The sequence below is a fragment of the Peromyscus californicus genome, unplaced genomic scaffold, assembly GCF_007827085.1.
Source record: "Peromyscus californicus insignis strain IS unplaced genomic scaffold, ASM782708v3 Scaffold_6__1_contigs__length_162567912, whole genome shotgun sequence".
In the NCBI taxonomy this organism is placed as follows: domain Eukaryota; kingdom Metazoa; phylum Chordata; class Mammalia; order Rodentia; family Cricetidae; genus Peromyscus; species Peromyscus californicus.
Window position 1 is genome coordinate 129275736 of NW_026294584.1, and position 18612 is coordinate 129294347.

Genomic DNA, 18612 nt, shown 5'->3' on the forward strand with positions numbered 1-18612 from the left:
CATCCGATGAAGGTTAATACCCAAATTGTATAAAGTCAGGAAGCAGCAGTTGCATAAATGTTGGGAACAATGGGGGGAAGGTTCGAGAAGTAAACAGGCACAGCCATTATGGGAAAACACGTGCCATTTAAAATAAAGCCAGGCAGGGTGGCACTCATCTGAAGTCCCAGCTACTAGAGGCATCGGGTCAGGAGGCTCACTTGAGCCCATGAGTTCAAGGCCATCCTGGGCAACAGAGGGATACCCCACCTCTTATAAAATATATATATATATATGATAAAGCCAGGCAGGGTGGTGCACACCTTTAGTCCCAGCACTGGGGAGGCAGAGGCAGGGGGATCTCTGTGAGTTCAAAACCAGTTTGGTCTACGATAAGTGACCTCTAAGACAGCCAGGACATAGAGAGACCCTGTCTCAAAACAAGCCAAAACGTGACACATTAGAGCTACCCTGTGCCTTTGGTGAACCTCCTTGAGACTGAGAACCACAGGGGGCAAGATGGCCACCTTAGAAAGATGTGTGTACTCCATACTCACTGCACTGTCGTGGCAGCCAAGTCATGAGAACACCCTAGGACAGATGAACAAATATGAAATGAGAACTCTTGGTTGGCGGCCATTCGGAGATGTCCATGTCTCTCTCACCCTCCTAAGAGGAAGGTATCCCATCATTATGCCAAGTGAAATAAGCCAGGCACAGACAGACAGACAGACAGACACTGCATCCTCTCACTTATACATGGCATAAGAAACTGCATCAGAGACAAAGAGAGACGCACAGAGGTAACAAAGGACACTTCAGTTATCACAGGCAGTGTGTCGGGGAGAGCAGAGGATGTGTGCATGGAATCGTGAATGGTGCCAGAACCCTTCTCTCTAGCATGACGTAAAGGTGCGCTGGATTAGGACTTTTGTTCTGTAAGTAGACTTTAGTTGCTCTTGTCAGAAAAAGATGTAACTATGAAATGATGAATATATTAATCTCTGTCACTATAGTAACTGCGTTACTGTCTACATACATCCTGTAAGGTTATGCTGGAAATCCAAATGTACACAAGAAAATCCATTTAAGAGTTAAAGGGACCCAAAGCAGGAGGATCAGGGGTTTGAAGCTATCTTGGACTACATGGTGAGTTTGAGGCTGCCTGAGCTTATCTCAGAAGTAAAAGGGGGAGCTAGAGTGTTGGCTCGGCAATTTAAGAGTGCATCCTGACTTTGCAGAGGATGCGAGTTTGGTTCCCAGAACCCATGTTGGGCAGCTCACAACCATTTGTAATCCGAGCTGTAGGACATCTAATGCCTTCTTTGGACATCTGCAGACACTGCAGACACTCTGGTGCATGGCTGCATGTGTACACACACACACACACACACACACACACACACACACACACACACACACACGCACTTAAAAACTAAAATCTTTTTTGAAAAGATACAAAGAAAGAGGCATGGTCATCCCCATGGTCCCTCTGGTTCAGGTCCTGACAGCTATTGGGAAAGGTGGTTGTCGTAGCCATCCAGAGCTTTCTCACAGAGAAGGTGTGTGCCCATGCTGTGGGATATTTGCAAGAGCAGGATGGAGAGTTGAAAGCTGTGTCTGACAAGCTCGTCTTGGCTCTAGCACATCTTTTCCTGTCTGTTCTGTTGCTTCCTTAACGTTTTCCTTTAAAGAGATTTTCAGTCGACTTGCTTCATTTTCTTGCTTCGCTTTCCCCCCTGACATACTATAGAGAGTTTTGGAAGAAAGCACTTGAAATAGTTCCACGGAAACAAAGCCACTGTTAATATCTTAGGGGACATTCCGTAGGCTTTCTGTCAGCGGGCACTCCCGTGCAAGTGCACGGAAATATGTGTGTTGTCTTCCTGCTATGACAAAATGCCTGGTGAGCCATGTAAGAGCAGTTCATTTGGCATGTAGTTCCGCTGTTCCTCATGGGGACGCGATGGCAGCAGAAGCCTGCTTGGTCACGTTACCTTCATCGGCTCACTTTCACTATTTTATTCAGACTGGGACCTTGGTCCATAGGCTGGTGCCACCCACATTCAGAGGAGTCAACCTAATCTAAATAATTGCTCACAGGCTTGTCTCCTAGGTGCCTCCTGTCAAGTTGACAGGCACACTGTCACGAACACCTTCCTGTGTCACTAGAGAAACCACACAGATACTTACAGTAGTGTGCTGTTCCCATTCTGCTCTTCACCCAGCCCCATGATGGCTGCTGTCTATATTATTTCCAGTAGTCTGTAAGTCTGAAGTACCCCCAAACACAAGCTTCTCTCAAAAGCTAGGTCCCTGTTCTCAGGTTGCAGTAGCAATGTTGGTCCATTTGAACATTGAATAAAAACTGTCTTCTGCCCACAGGCATAGTGCATGGGAGACCTATGACAGTCTGCATACAGGCATAGTGCATGGGAGATCTATGACAGTCTGTGCATACAGGCATAGTGCATGGGAGACACATGACAGTCTGTGCATACAGACATAGTGCATGGGAGACCTATGACAGTCTGTGCATACAGACATAGTGCATGGGAGACACATGTTAATCTCAGATTTAGACCTGGGTCCCATCCCTTAAGATATCTCATTATGCAAATAGTCCAAATCCAAAAATGTCTAAAATCCAGAGTGCTCCTGGTCTCAGAACTTCAGGTCAGATCCTGACACTCTGGTGACTATGTTTTGGTGCTGTGTGGCATGAGAGGCCACAGGCCAGGCACATTTTACATTTTGAAATAAAAGTCGCTGACTGCCATCCTGCAGGGAGTAGTGGAAGCCTGTCCCCCTCTCCCTCCCTGCCATGTGTTGCTCATCCAAATGCTAAAATTTAAAACACCCAGTTCAGAGATACTTATTAAGAGAGGGGTTTGGAAGTAATTGGTTATGATGGTATTTTTAATTGCCTAGAGAATCTTCCCTCTTTGTGTGCTTGACAGCGAAACCACTTTGTAGGACAGAATTGAGCGTGTCTGCACCTCCTGGCGGCTGGCGGCTGCCCCACAGCTCCCAGACATTCTTCCTCCTTGGTCTTTGGTTCACTGTAACAAGGTGTCATCATGGGGGTGGCTTAGCAGACACTTGGCACACTTCTGGAGGCTGGAAGTTCATGATCAGGTGCCATTGCAGATCTGGAAAGGGCCTCTTACAGTGGTCTCCTTCCTGCTGCGTCTTTACAGGGCCGTGGAAGAAGCTCATGAATGCTTCCTTTTCTTACAAGGAGCCTAATCTTGAGAGGGGACCACCTAACGATCTTCTCTAAGCCTGATGTCTCCCTTAAGATCTCACCGACTGCTGTCCCATGGAGGATCAGGGCACAACATGTGTGTTTGGCAAGGAGGGGTCATGGCATCCAGTCCACAGGGCGGGTCTGAGAGCTAGTGGGCCGACTCTCCGCTTTGGTGGGCGTCTTGGCTCTCTAGTGGTAGCCAGTGAGCCCGGTTATTTATTGAGCATTTACTATGCGTCAGGTTCTGTGGTAGGTAAACAGGCTTCAGTGTGGGTCCACCCAGCCTTACAGGCCCGCTTCTCACCATGTGCAAGCCTTGTTAGCTCTGTTTTACAGAAGAGAACATGGGCTCAGCTGGAGGGGAAGGAGCACAGCCTTAGAGGTTCACTCTTGTTCCTCACTCAGCTCTCCTGTCCAGGAAGACTGAATTTCTAACTGGAACCTTGGCTTGATCTCCCGAATCCCACGCCAGTGTCTGCACGAGGTGTCACACCAAACCTGTCGTTCGATAGAGTGATGACCTCTGCACGAGGGAGCTAGCTTGAATCCTAGCTCTGCCTCCTTCTGGCTGTCTTCATCTTTGCTCTTTTCCTCTCTCTCTCTCTCTCTCTCTCTCTCTCTCTCTCTCTCTCTCTCTCTCTCTCTCTTTCACACACACACACACACACACACTCTCGCTCTCTGATTTATCTTTATTATTTTTTAATTCTGTGGGTGTAGGTGTGTGTTTGCAGGTAGACATATGCATGTGAATGATGGTGCCTGTGGGAGCCAGACTTCTGATCCCCTGGAGCTGGACCTACAGATGAGTGTGAGCCTCCTGCCATGGGCTGTGGGAACCAAACCCGGGTCCTCTGGAAGAGCATCAAGTGTTCTTAACCACTGAACAGTCTCTCTTAAAGATGTATTTTATTTTAAGGGTATGTGTTTTACCTGCATGTATGTGTGTGTGTGCCTGGTGCCCATAGAGGCCAGAAGAGGGCAGTGGATCCCCTGGTATTAGAGTTTCAGGTAGCTGTGGGCTGTGGTGTGGGTGCTGAGAAACGAACACAGGCCCTCTGCAAAGGCAGCAAGTGTTCTTAGCTGCTGAGGCATCTCGCCAGCCCCTGTCTCCTTGCCTCTTAAATGGGGCTAACCTCTACCTTGTCAAGCTGCCTTCAGGACTGAGATAACACTGCTTGTATAAATTAAGCACTGCCATTATCTTGTCCCATCCATTTAGAGGGCGAAGATGACCCCTAGATCCAGTGAGCAGGGTACCATGGAGACAGGTGTGGCTCTGCGCTCTCAGAGCACATGGCTTCCTCGCTCAGTCAGTCAGTAAATATTAGCTAAGTGCCTGTGCGGTGCGACACATCTGACCAGTCCATCAGAAGCTAGGAAACATAAACCAAAAACACGTGGAATACGGACTGCACCTACCCTCCTGCTCCTGGGGCTGTTGGGATTTGGGGAGCGTCGCTCAGACAGCCTGAGGCTACTTATGTAACAAGCACCGCTGAGCTGAGTTTTTTCACTTGGTAGGAGGAGCTTGCCCTGGGTTCCATCCTCAACACTGAAAAATTAAAAAAAAAATTAAAAAAAAAAATGTAAAAAAGCAGCAGGCTGTGGGGGTAGCCTGATGGTAGAGCGCTTGCTGTGCAAGCCTGAGGACCTGCGTTCCATCTCCAGCACCCATGTAAGAGCTGAGTGTGAGCCCCGCACTGGCGAGGTAGAGCCGGGAGGAGCTCAGGCTTGCTGGCCAGCTTGTCTAACCTTCGGGCTGGCAACCTCCAGGTTTTGTGAGAGACTGTCTCTGAAAAAGTGAGGCGGAGAGGGACTGAAGACGACCCCTCTGGTTAGCACATGTGCCCACCCACACGGCTTCTGAGCTTTCACAGGCCACCCCAGGGGGTTCTCTCGCCCTACAAATTTTGAGAAGGGCTGGGTCAAGTGGACAGCCAATCAGAATAGAAGAATTTGCCCCGGGGAGCGCCAGGGCGCGTGCCTGCATCTGGCCGTCAAATGGCACTTCATCGTGAGCCTGGTGGCAGCCACAGGGCCACAGTTATATTTTTTGCCTCAGAGAGATTTGCAACAGGAATCTCAGAAGCCAGTTTCTGCCTGCTGTGAGGCGATTGTCTGCAGGGCTCTGCCTTCCTTCAAATGGGGAGGGAAAAAGAAAAGGCTTTCTGTCTGTTCTGAGGCAAATGTGTCACTTTCAAATGGATTCTTTCCCAGCTTGGACACACTTCTCATCCCTTTCTGGTGAGTCACCGCAGATGTTAGCACAGGGCAGATTTCACAGAACACGTCCCAGGGGACAGTCCTGAGAAATTGATTCTCTGCTACCACAAAACCCCACCTAGCCCTGCAAGGAAGGCCACGGAGACTCCTGCAGCTGAGGGGAGGGTCCTTGCTTGCTCAGATCTGGCTTCTCTGGAATTCTCAGGACGCCAGCCTGCTGGTTTTGATGAGAAGAGGCCCCAGGCTCCTTCTGATCTTCATGCTTACAGTCAGTCAGTAGCAGAATATAGCACTCAAGAGCGTGGATCCAGGGAATCGTCTTCCGGGGCTCCTTACCTCACTCAGGTCAAAAACGAAGTTCTTACTATGTCTCCAGTCCCCTCGCTCTCAGCTCTAGCCACACCTAATTCCTTGCTGTTCCTTTTACATGCCAGGGCATGTCCACCCCAGGGCCTTTACACCTACTGTGTCTTCTTTCTGGGATGTTTTTTCCCCCAAAGTTGTTGGCATCATTAACTTCCTCATTTCTTAGGTCCCTGTTTGGATGGCACCATTTCACCTTGACCACTTAAATCTATCAGTAATACCCCATAGCATTTCTCACTACCCGGCATTAATTTACTTGAGTTTTTCTCTGTGGCCTGTGTCTCCCCACTAGAATAAGAGCACTTATAGGTAGGGCCTCTCCTGTTTTCCCATATGTCTAATGCACTGTAGGACCATAATCAGGGTTGCTTGGCTGACTGACTGACTGAATGCTTGGCTCTGCTCTTGACTAGCTGTGTGACCTTGGGCTCATTGGCATCTCTGATCCTCAGCCTGTACAATCATAAAATGGGCATGGTTAGAGAGGTTCCATACCAGACAATATAATGTATCCATCTTTCTGTATAGCTGTCCCCAAATGCCTGAGGCTGGGTCATTTATAAGAACAGAAATTTATTTCTCACAGTGTAGAGCTGGTAAGGCCAGGGTTAAGGTGTTGGCAAGTTCCTATCTGGACCCCTTTCTCAGAGGTGACCCTGGGTGCCCTCAGGTGGCACAGGGGTGAAAGGGTCAAGTAGCTTTCTTGAGCCTTGTTTATAAAGTTGCTGCTCCTGTTCTCGAGGGAGGAGTTGACATGGTCTCATTGCTTCTGAAGGGCGCCATGTCATCTTACCATTGTCACGGTTATTGTCCTTGGTGCTGGGACTCAAACCCTGGGCCTCAAACACACCAAGCATGTGCTCTGCCACTGAGTCACCCCCCAGCCTGGATCCACTTCGGAATGCCATTGGATCTAAGTTCCTGCTGGGCTGCCTGGAGGGACGCACACGTTCAAATGATGACTGCACACACATCCTAGCATGCTACACAGCGCTCAGTATGTTCAGTCCCAGAAAATGCTGTCATTAGGTCATTACAAAGACCAGTGAACTAGGACAGAACATGCTAAGGAAAATGAAAGAGGCCCTCAGGGGACTGTGGTGTTGAGAGATGGCAGAGGTCTGGTCATGTGCTCAAGTGGAAAGGCTTCTTTCTCTGGGTAGATGTGGCATTTGAGCTGACCCCTCCCCCCAGCATGTGAGATGGTGGTACAGGAGGTTTAGAAGGGGGAGTGCTGTGGGGCTGGGCAGAAATACTTCCAGAACGCGAGGAGCAGGGAGCAGAGAGAGAAGGGAGGCATGCTTTTCTTTGTGGGAGAAAAGAAGACCCTGGTGCCTTCTGGGAAGCAGAGTCAACAGAACTCAAAGAGGCAGAGTGGCTCTGAGCCTCAGAACAGAGGGCTCCGCAGCAGGGAAGCCGAGGCTGACTGTCGCATTGCTCACTGTCACAGCCCGTTTGGAGGGGAGCAGAAAACACCACAGGCTTGTTGTTGTAATGCCGGGGTCACCTGCAAGTAGCCCTGGATGAGGTCTCACATCCAGAAGAAACCAGTTGCTGCTGCTGGTGGTGTTTCTGGGCACCAGGCATGCCGGGCATGCTGGGCATGCTGCTGCTCTATAGCCTGGGAGGCCAGTCCACGAGGGAATCGAGAGGAACGAAGAAGTTCTCTGCCTTTGCCATCCATTCATTTATCTACTCAGCCAACACGGAGCATCTTACTGTGTCCAAAACAGTGTGTTCAGGTGGGCATCCCAGGCTCAGCACTCTTGCCCCAGGGTCTATGTTTCATTTTCTACTTGGAGGGAAAAAGTCTCTAATTGAAGAGACCCGCAAGAGGCCATTTCTGGTAGGTTCCAGTTTTGTGTCCGCTCCGGTTGGTTTGCCACCCAGAGGAGGTTTCTGAGCCCCCAGTGCAGACCCGGAAGGAAGGAACCTGGTGGTGGGATTGTCATTAGGAAGCAGGACAGGGAGACGGTGGCTCACCCCCCCACCCCCACCCCCACCCCCACCCCCGCCCTTGCAGCAGTGAGCTGGCCTCTGCCTGCACTAGGCTCCCCCCCTGCCGGGGAACATAGAAGAGCAGAATTTCCTAACTCCGCACGATTGGCATGTGTGATGAGGCTAATAACTCGCTGTAGAGAGCTGTGAAAATTCGGAACAATGAATGTGATGAGAATGGATGCCTCGGAGTGAGAACTCCATGAGCTAGGTCCCTTCAAGGAAGTGCTGTCCCCAGGCTTTTTTTTTTTTTTTCACTGTTCAAGGTTTATTTGGTGTTTTCATTGGCATGACACTTGGGTAGTTGGTTGCATCATCCATATGCACATCTTACTTTTTACGTAGTATTTCAATGTACACCACAGACAGGCTTTTACAGGTGGCTCCCTGTCCCGTCCGCCTCCACTTGTTTACTGCCTGTCCCCAGCATTCAGCCTGTCTCTCAGGACCTCCAGACGAACTCACATGTCAGTTTCTCTTTGTTTGTTCATAGTTATTGGTTTTGTTGTTGTGGGGGGCTCTTTTTGAGTCGGGGTCTTTGCTCGGTAGCCCAGGTTGGCCTTGACCTATAGTTTCCTGCTTCAGCCTCCTGAGGCTTCTCGTAAAACCTCTCTCCTTAGGCTCTAAGTGGCGGGAAACCCTGCCACAGCTGCAAAGTGGGTAGACTGTAAAAATCAGCCTGCCACAGCCAGGGAGACGGATCAGCAGGTAAAGGCACTGGCTGCCAAGGCTCCCAACCCCAGTTCAGTCCCTGGGACTCACAGGGTGGAAGGAGAGAACTGACCTATGTCCTCCGTCCCATGATCTCTCGTATATTCTATGGCATGGGGTACCACACGCACACATAAATACATGTAAAAAATAATAAAGCCAGTGAGCCCAAGGAGGACAAGGATTGTGTGACTCAGCATGAGGTAGTCAGGTTCTCAGGGATGGAAAGTAGAATGGCGTTGCCAGGAGCCGGGGGATGGGGGATTGTTTAATAAATATGGAATGTCAGTTCTTCAGGGTGGAGGGTTCTGGAAACTGGCTGCACACTATGAAGACGTAACATCGATGAACCGAGCAATTGCAGGGTGAGGAGGGCACATTTGATGCCGAGCATTTTATAATTTTTTTTTAAGTTTTTAAAGAAAAAGACAACTCTAAGAGCTCTAACAGCTTCTAAGAGCATGGGAATATAATATAATCAGCCATCCCATGTCTCCTAGAGAAGGCAAGCTCCTACCCAAGGTGTCAGACCTGAGTCTGAGCCGACCCGCAGAACACCCAGGGGACAGGGCAGTGTGTGACAATGAGCCAGGTGCAGAGCCTGCATGCCCGACCCCATCATCTCCATCTTCTCAAACCCCATCATTTCCCATCCAGAAAGAATAAGGAAGTAAAATGTATGGAAGAGAAAACCCCACAAGTTAAAACAGACAGAAAAGGGGATAGAGATAAAACCCCATGGGTAAGGACACTTGCTGCTCTTCCAGAGAACCCAAGTTCAGTTCCCAGCCACCATATGGCAGCTCAGATCCAGGGTTATGATGCCCTCTTCTGGTCTCCAAGGGCACTGCACACACACACACACACACACACACACACACACACACACACACACACATTATTAAGTTGTTTTTTTTTTCTTAAGTCTGACTTAAAAGTTAGAGGCTGAGATGTAGTTCAGCAGCAGAGGACTTGCCTCCCCAGTCTGAGCACTGCCCTGGGTTCTATCTTGGCACCTCAAACATTAAAAAGCCATATTAAGTCTTATAAATAGGCAAGAATGTAGAGTCTTGGAGTCCCCTCTCTCCTTCCTTCCTGCCCTCCCTCCCTCCTGTGTGTGTGGGGTGCCTGGTCATATGTGTGCATAGGCATGTGTGGAGGCCAGAGGTTGAGGTTGGGTCTTCCTCTATCACGTCCCACCTTATTTTTCGAGGCAGGGTCTCTTGTTGAACCCGGAGCTCACCAGTCACTAACCAGACAGCCCCAGACATCCACCTGCCTCCACCCTCTCAGCACGGGCATCACAGGCGCGCACACCGCCACAGCTGGCTTTTCTGGGAGGCTGGCGTCCCTGAGTTTACACAACAAACTCTTCACACACTGAGCCATCTCTCCAGTCCCTTGGGGTGCATTTTTGCAGACATTAGGGGTCCTTAAAGTCTGAATAACTGCCACTCGTGGGAGCCATAGGTGAGAGGGAGTGGATGCCAAATATTTCTTCCCAGGTCTTCATCTTACAATAATCTACAAGCTCATGCCACATTTGTGCAGTATTTCTGTATTTTTTTTTTCTTAAAGAAAACAAAAGAGCAACCTTTGGAGTAAAGGAAGGAAGTGTTGAACACAAACAGTCACCACAAGGACTTGGATCCCAATCCGCGTTTGGCCCTCTTGTCGGCTTCGTGACCTTCAGCAAGCTGCTTCACCTCTTCACACCTTGTTTCCTGTCTGGAAGAGTAATTTGTGGCAGTAATTAACTCTTGGCATTGTGGTGGGAACTTAATAAGAATGCAGAGAAACCTTAGGCTCCGTGTCTGACCCCAAGCAAGCAGCGCTAATGAGGTGGCAGGAAGAGGACTTGGCAATGAGGTCACCAACACCACTTTAGCTCCAGTCTTGACCTGTGACATGCTGTGTCGCTCCTGGTAGAGTGGCCTCTGTCTGAAGTCACGTGCCTCTGTATTGATGACCCCGGTCCCCAGCGTGAGCAGAGATACGGAGTTTGAGTGACCTGCTCGCTGCAGCAGGAGCACGTAGGAATAAACCGTGGCCTGCTGATCTCCTGGGGAAGCGGCGACAAGCAAGGTGCTGTGTGGTGCAGCCTCCTGTGGGCACCTGCAGGTGAAAATATGTGCTCGACACACAGCGGAGACAGTAAATTGGTTTCTGTCACCCTGTGTGTCAAAGTCAAGCTGGCTTCTCTCTCCTAATCTTAAACTGCAAACCCTGTTTCCACCCTCCCACAGCCTGAGCCAAACTCCAAGGAATAGATGAGTTCAAGGTCACTATAGCAAGCTAAGAACAGACGGTTCAAGGTTACTATAGCAACTTGGGAATGGCTGCCTGCTGCTCCCATCCCATTTCACCGGCTTCCATTTTCTGTCTGTATGCATCGTTTGCTGTCTGTCCTCTTCGGGCATGGAATCTGGGACCTCATGTGTGCGAGGCAAGTCCTTTGTCATGGAGCCGTACCCTAGCCCGTGAGCCATATTTTTCAATAGGGCTCCACCTCAGTTGTTAAACAAAATAGAGCAAAAACATTCACATTTTACGCTGGCATTTCATTCAGAATGCTCCTTCTCCCAAGGAGACTGTTTTCCAGGCCTTGGGTCCTAAGTGCAGAAGAGAGATAGGGTGTGTGTGGGAGGGTTGGGGTGGGTACAGTGTCTAGCATACAGGGAGAGTGACTTCATGCGTTCGTCAGTGCCTCCAGGGTATATTCATGCATAGTGAGTGCCTCCGGGGTATACTGGATCCACTTAGTTCCTGGCAATCTGCTTCCCCGGATTCTAGGAATTTTCCTCACCTTGATAATGTCATCGGTGTGAGGAGCCAAGCCCCATTCCAATGCTGCCAGGCCTCTCCTGCCTCTGCAGTTGTGGTTCAACGTGAGCAACACAACACTTAGGGTCCTAAGGACTTTAGCTGTGTGGTTTAGTGACATGCGGTGTGTTCACATGCAGCTGCCTGCCCAGGTCATCTCTATTTGCTTTTCCTTCTCACATTTGAACTCTGTCCCCTCCGACACTAGCTCCCCATTCTCCGCATCCCCTTTCTAATGGCCTTCTGCATCCATCCATCTTTCTCTCCGAGAATTCATTAGTCCACGAAAGTGGACTGTTGGGTCTGGGGAGATGGCTCAGTGGTCAAGAGCACTTGCTGCTCTTACAGAGGAACCTGAGTTCTGTTCCCAGCACCCAGAGAATGGCTTATAGCCATCTGTAACTCCAGTTTCAGGGGATCTGGCACCCTCTGGCCTCTGCAGGTACCTGCACACAGGTGGTATACATTCACACGGACAGACACATAAAATTTAAATAAAAGAAAATTTAAGGTGGACTCATCTAGTCCTTGGCCTTTTTTTTTTTTTTTTTTCCTTTTTGTTGGTGCAAGGGCTAAAACTCCGGGCCTTGCATGTGCTAAGCAGGTGCTCTGCCACTGAGCTCTGTGCAGTTGGCCCTGCATGGTATGATCAAGGGCCTCTGTGCTGTTGCATTGTAGCAGAACAGCTTTTCTTTTGTAAGACCAAATCCACCGTGGAGGAGTTACTTTTCCTGTGACCCACCACCCAAGACAAAAGCAGCTCAAGGAAGGGAGGCTTTGTTTTTGAGATTTGGGTGTGTCCTGACAGTGAGATGCAGTGGCAGGGGTGTGAAGCAGCGGGTTACGTTGGAGTGGAGAGAGTTGGATGTCGATGTTCAGCTGGCTTTCTCCTTTTTATCCGGTCTGGGGCTCCAAACCACAGGGTGGTGACACATACTGTTAGGATGGGCCTTCCTGTATCTGTTAACCTAATCTAGAAACTCCCTGACAGATGTGCCCAGATGTGTGCTTCCTGGGTGTTTCTGGGTCCTGTGAGGTGGCAGTCAATGTTGGCCATCACATCCTGTATGTTGGAACCACACTGGGACCGATCTCGTCTGTCGTGGACTTGTGGGTTGTTTCTCCATCTGGCTGCTGTGAGTGGCGCTGCCGTGTATGTGGTTTTTCTCAGAGTTCAAAGCTGTAGCTGTGTCGTAGAGTCCTTCCCTAGCTGCAAAGCCCTGGGTTCCATGCACATCCCAGAAAACCATCCTGTCATCCTTATGTAACCTGATAGTCCAGGGAAGTGTCTCAAATAGGTGCCGCAGTCAGCTGGCAGCTTCCCTAAGCCCTGCCCATGGCTTAGAGACTAGAAGGTTCCAGGATAGCTGGAGGCGGGGCCTGTGTGAGGGCAGCTGGGCTGGGCTGGGACAAGGGGTTTTAACAGGCTAGATATTTGAAGTAGTAACTCTTTGCACTGGGAGATTCTCCCGGGAGCCATTTGTGAAAAGGATGATTACTTTTCCCTTCCTGGCATCTGCAGCCACTTCCCTAAGAGGCAGAATGGTCACTGTGTGGTTGGACAGCACACTGTCTTGTTAGGTTTTAAAATATCCAAATATGGCCTGTTTGCCTATCACAAATCTATGCACTTATGAACCTCTCCCAGGGAGTTCACCATGTGGTTTAAACTGTTTTTACCCACTGGAGGTTTTCATTAGTTTGGGAAAGCAGCAGAAAAAATGGAGAAAAGTTGGGTTGCCTATTTCAAAAGCCGCAGGCAGGAAGGTGTAGTGGCCCAAGCTGCTGACTGCAATGTGCTCTGTAGCCAAATGCCACTCAAGGAGAAGACAGGACGAGTGGCCCCCTGCCCAGCATGAGCTGAAGGCACTGGGCAAGTCCTCCCTCCTTCCTGAGTCAGCCCAGCCTGTTCTTTCTCAGCAAGCTGCCTTGCCTGCCTCCCTTCAAGCACTTCAAGGCTTGGTCTGGAAGAACAGCCACTTCCAGGGCTGTCCTCTGAAGTGCAGGCGTCCCGGGGGAGCCGCCCTCTGTGCTGAGGACCCTTAAAGCCCCTCTCAGTGTTCCTAAGCTGCTCCGAGTGCTCTCTGGGGAGCAGAGGACAAGGAAGGTGGGGACGAGCCAGAACACGGGGCTCCGAACCCTGCCCTCTGAGCCTGGCGGTCCTTGTTCATCTGCTTTAGGTAAACATTGACATGAAACACCAGTAGCACTACCAAGACAAAGGGGAGGGAGAGGGGAAAAGTCTCTCGCCATGTTCGACAAAGAGTTTGGAAGAAGGGGATAAAATTATGAGCTGGTGCTTCTGCAGCCACTGGGGAACGTGAGGCTCTGTGAGCAGACGGAGAAGCCCCGCCCCCATTCATCCTCGCCCTAACATAAGCAGAGACAGAAGTAGCCATGCCCCTCTGCCATCTTGATTCCTCTCTGAGACCCTGCAGTGTGTGAGGCTATTTAGTACTTACTGCACTCTTCTAGCTGAGCAAGGACAGTGCAGCCGTGTGCATGAACTGGTATGAACTGGTACTGCTCCTGGCCAGGGGCCTGATCACTTGCTGTCCTGCAGTTTAGGTCAGGGAGAGAGGAGGTATCTCTCCCAAGTAGGAGTATGGGCTCAGCACCTCTCTGGTATAGTTTTCAGGTTAAGGATATGTCAGAGGCATAGAGGTCTGCAGCTCCGCTTCAGTTCATAGAGTCAAGGGGCGGGGGGGGGGGGGGGAGGCCCTGAAAATATGGCTGAGGGTTAATTAAGGAAGAGATAATGCAGGGGCTGGGGATGAAGCTGAGCAGGGAATGTGGCTCAGAGGCAGGACGCTCACCTATCAGACAGGAGGTCCTGTGTCCCATCCTCAGCACCAAAGGAAGCAAGAGGGGACAGCGGTCTGGCTCTGTGCCTTCTTAGAAGTGACTGTTCACTCTAGACCTTGGAGATAAGGGGAGGATGGAGTGGAAGAGCCCCGTGCCTGCTCGTGCCCAGCTGTATGGAGGATGGAGCACTTGAAAATGTTAATGAACCATGCCAGAGTCAGAGCAGTGCCTCTGAGGCCTTTGGGGGCCACCCCAAACCAGAACCCCAGAGCTCACTTGGTTCAGCAAGGGTTCTCCTTGGAGTCATGGACAGGATCAGGCATGGTGAGAGGATGGCCTGACTTCCACTTTTGTAACCTGGAAACTACCTCTTCTCCCTGGGGTGGCCGCCTGCTGAGAACCACCTGAGAAGTAGGCCTGTGGGCACCTGGGTCAGGACAGGCCTCTCCAGAGAGTGAGCAGGAAAGAGAAGACAGGGACATTCTTGCAGGGTACAGGCTGCCCGTGAAGCCACCACCAGGGATCACGGGAGTCCCCAGGGAGAGCCTCCTGGGATCCTGGCATCGAGGACCCAGACATGACTCAGCCCTCCAGTCAACACCCACACACTATGAGCAAGTCTGCTTAGCAATTAAGCAATTACGGCCCAGCTTGACAAGGCTTAGAACCGAAAGCATACAGAACCGAGAAAACCCCAGAGAAGGAAGTAGGTGAACCTAGCCTGGGAGGTCAAGGCATACCCAACAGGAAGTGATGTCAGAGCTGGGGGTTAGGAACTCAGGAAGACCTTGATGTTCCTGGCAGAGAGGACAGCACAGACACAGGTAGGTGGCGAGGTCCACTTGATGGGACGGGAAGTGGAAGCTTAGGTGACCTAAAGTGTTTGTGGGGGAGCAGCCCCTCTCTGTGCCCTTGACCCTTCCTCTGAGTGGAGTCCATATGCTTGTCTTTGGGGCTTGAAGTCGCGGATAGGAGTAGAGAACGGAAAAAGAGACTGCGCTCGGGGAAAGCCAAGTTGATTCATTTTACACATGACTTGGTGCCCTTCCAAGGATCAGAATGACTGAAGTGGGGAGGGGAAGAGAAAGTCCAAGGGACACACTGAGGCAGGCTGAAGGTTTGAAGAGAACGGAGGGAGGTTTGAGGGCGAGCAGATGGTAGAGTGAGTAGAGGGGGACCCACGATGGGGAGGTCCCCTATAGGACATCAGGGTCCCACCTCTTTAAGAGTCCCCAGCAGGGTTTTTTAAATAGGTTTTAGAATTATGTTTTTATTTTAATTGTATATGACATGTGTGAATCTGGGGGCGGGTATGTGATTGGAGGTGCTTGCCAAGGGCAGAAGGTGGCATTGGATCCCCTGGAGCTAGAGTTACAAGCAGTGATGAGCCACCAGACTTAGGTGCTGGGAACTGAACTTGGGTCATCTGCAGGAGCAGTAAATTAACCGTCGAGCATCTCTCCAGCCCCTCCAGTAGAGATTTTAGTGACTTCAAGTATATGTGTATATATATATATATATATATATATATATATATATATATGTATGTATGTATATATATGTATATATATATGTATATATATATCTGTATATATAAGTACAAATATGTGTCTCTCTGCATATTTATAACTTGATGTTGGACTTCAGTTCTCTTGACACCCGGGGTGGGAAGTGGCTGCAGCCCAGACAACCTTGCCTCACATGCTCACCTTCGTTTACATATAGCCGGGTTTCCATTATAACCTGACAGTGAAAAGCCAAAAGACTCAGTAGACGAAGGTGAACAGAGCCACGGCTGTAAGGACACGGTTTCTGTGTGGAGGATGGGTGGGGTGGGCAGTCCAGTGAGGAAGCAGCTGAGGATTTGAGGGAAGGCCTTGCTTCACCCTCTGCTGGTAGGGAGGGCCAGGTGCCTGCCTCTCTGTCCTCCAGGCACCCAGGCTTGCTGCCTATGGTTTGGTTTGGTTTTTTGAGGCAAGGCTTCCCTATGGAGCCCAGAATGGTTTGGAACTTGAAATGCTCCTGGCTCTGGGATCATGGTGGGTTCTGGGATCATGGTGCACTTAACTTAATGTGTAGAGATTTCAAGTAAGGCTGAGCACCAAGACAGTTGCTGCCAGGAATGTCCTTCAGCCTGTGGGATAATTAAGATCTGGATCTTTTGCTGGTACCTTTACATTTCTTTGTGTAAACCCACTCCCAGAGAGAGGTATTTGTTGGCTGCACAGGGCTGTAGCCTGGCATCTGACTCACCTATCTTACTGTAGCCTGTGGGTCCATCTGGGCTAAGCTGCTCTATATTTGGTCCAGCATCCAGGAACTCCTGTCTCCTGAAGTGAATATGGTCTGTCCTCACATAACCTTTGCAAGAGCTAACAGTCCAAAGTGAGTGAGGTTGGCTGCCTGTAGCCAGGGAAGTGATGGCTGGTGAGCCTGGCCAATTAACCAGCAGGACAGAAAGTTCTTAGAAGAGCTGGGTGGCACAAGGCCCCCATGCTCCCTAAGGCTTAAGGGAGCAGGGAGAGAAGTGGGCGTCATGTTTATGGCCCCATCTCCAGCAGCTCAGCCAAGCATAGCACCTGCTACCATGTTACTGCTTAATTAATAGTTCCTGAATATATTAATGAATTAACATAACATGAAACCCTGTAATGGATGTCATTGGATGAGCGCTGGATGAGTCAAATGCGGGAATCACTGTTGGGCTTCTCGGCCTGCTGTGTGGTGGGTTAGGTTGGCAGATCACAGTCTTGGGCTACATTGGAGTCATCCAGAGGGTTTTTAAGGACCCCAAGTCCTAGACTATACCCTGGGCCCACTAAGTTAGAATTGTGTCCCAAGCAGGACTCATGCCACAGTCCCCCTTAAAGCTCACCCATGTGTCTTAGTTTGAGTTTTATCACTGTGAAGAGACACCATGGCCATTAAACAGGAAAACATTTCATTGGGGCTGGCTTATCGTTCAGAGGTTTAGTCCATTATCATTGTAGTGGGAAGCGTGGTGGGATGCAGGCAGACATGGTGCTGGAGAAGGAGCTGAGAGTTCTACATCTTGATTGGCAGGTAGCAGAAGCCAGTGTCACACTAGACCTGGCATGAGAGTATTTAGACCTCAAATCCTACCCCCTAGTGACACACTTCTTCCAACAAAGCCACATCTACTCCTTCAAGGCTACACCTCCTAATAGTGCCACTCCCTGTGAGCCTTTGGGGGCCATTTTTATTCAAACCATCACACTGTATAACCTCAATAGCGGACAAGGCTGAGAGCCACTGGGCCAGGTGCTGGAGATGCAAGTAAATGTCTCATTTCCCCTGCTCATGTGAGGACAAAAGTCCATGAGACTCCATTCATTCATTCATTCATTCATTCATTCATTCAGCAGAGCAGAGTGTAGAAGCCTGACTAGAGAATTGGAATTCCATTGCAGAGTGACTAGCACTCAGGACTCTGACTTGAGTATGAAAATAGCACCATGAGAGAATGCTTCTCTTCCATAGCTTACTTCTCTCATCTTCTGAGTCTACTTCAGAGCCTGCTGAAGGGCACAGGGAAGCTTTGAAGAGAAAGGAACTTAGAAGATGGGCCCTGTGGGTGCGCCGTCAAAGTGTCTCAGCAGGTGAAGGCATTTGGTGCCAGGCCTGACGACTTGAGTTCAATCCCTGGGAGCCCATGGACAAGTTGTCCTCTGACGACACATGTGCTATGTAACATTCACACACACACACACACACACACACACACACACACACACACACGTTCATCAAATAAATGAATGGAGGAAATTTTTACGATGGGTTTTGTCAGATAAATAGAAGCCCACGGATGTCTTCTTCCCTGTGTCTCTCTCTCTTCCTTTATCTTTTCCCTGCAGCGTTGGAGAACAGGGGTTTGCACATGTCTGGCAAACATTCTCATATCGAGCTATTCTTGAACCTTTTATTAGCAGTAATATTTTAATTGTTATTGCTCTTGAGTGATGTATGAGTCTGTGCACCTGTGTGTACGTGCACACGTGTGTGTAGGTGAGTTCACACATGTGCACCTGTGCTGAGGCCAAAAGAGAGTGCCAGGTGTCTTGCTCATCACTCTCCACCTGGTCCCCTTAAGATAGTCTCTCACTGGAGTGCACTCACGCCCCCCACCCCTGCTAGGCTAGCTGGCCAGTAGGCTCCAGCGATCCTTCTGTCTCAGCTGGCCCGCACTCTCAGTACTGGGGTTGCCTAGTCACACCTGGCTTTTCAACTTGGGTGTTTGGGATCTGAACTCAGGTCCTTGTGCTTCAGCAGCAAGCACTCACCCACCAAGCGTCTCTCCAGCCTGGTAAAGGATTGTCATGTCTTAATTTTATTTTCCTCTCCTCTCCTCCCTTCCCCTCCCCTTTCCTCCTTTCCTCTCACCTTCCCTCCACTCCACTCCCCTCCCTTCCCTTCCTTTCTCCTCTCCCCTTTCC

General features: G+C 50.0%; 1 protein-coding gene across 5 annotated transcripts in view; it reads left to right on the forward strand.

Annotated features, from left to right (window-relative positions):
• Nucleotides 1-18612, forward strand: part of Hrh1 (histamine receptor H1) — a 90938-nt gene that overhangs the window by 49623 nt on the left and 22703 nt on the right. The window contains exon 1 of one of the 5 annotated variants that reach the window (XM_052720855.1): nucleotides 14871-14982. The exons of the other annotated variants lie outside the window; for them this stretch is intronic. The gene's annotated coding sequence lies outside the window, so the exon portion shown is untranslated. Of the gene's footprint in view, nucleotides 1-14870; nucleotides 14983-18612 lie in introns of those variants that run through there. 5 annotated transcript variants of the gene reach the window in all.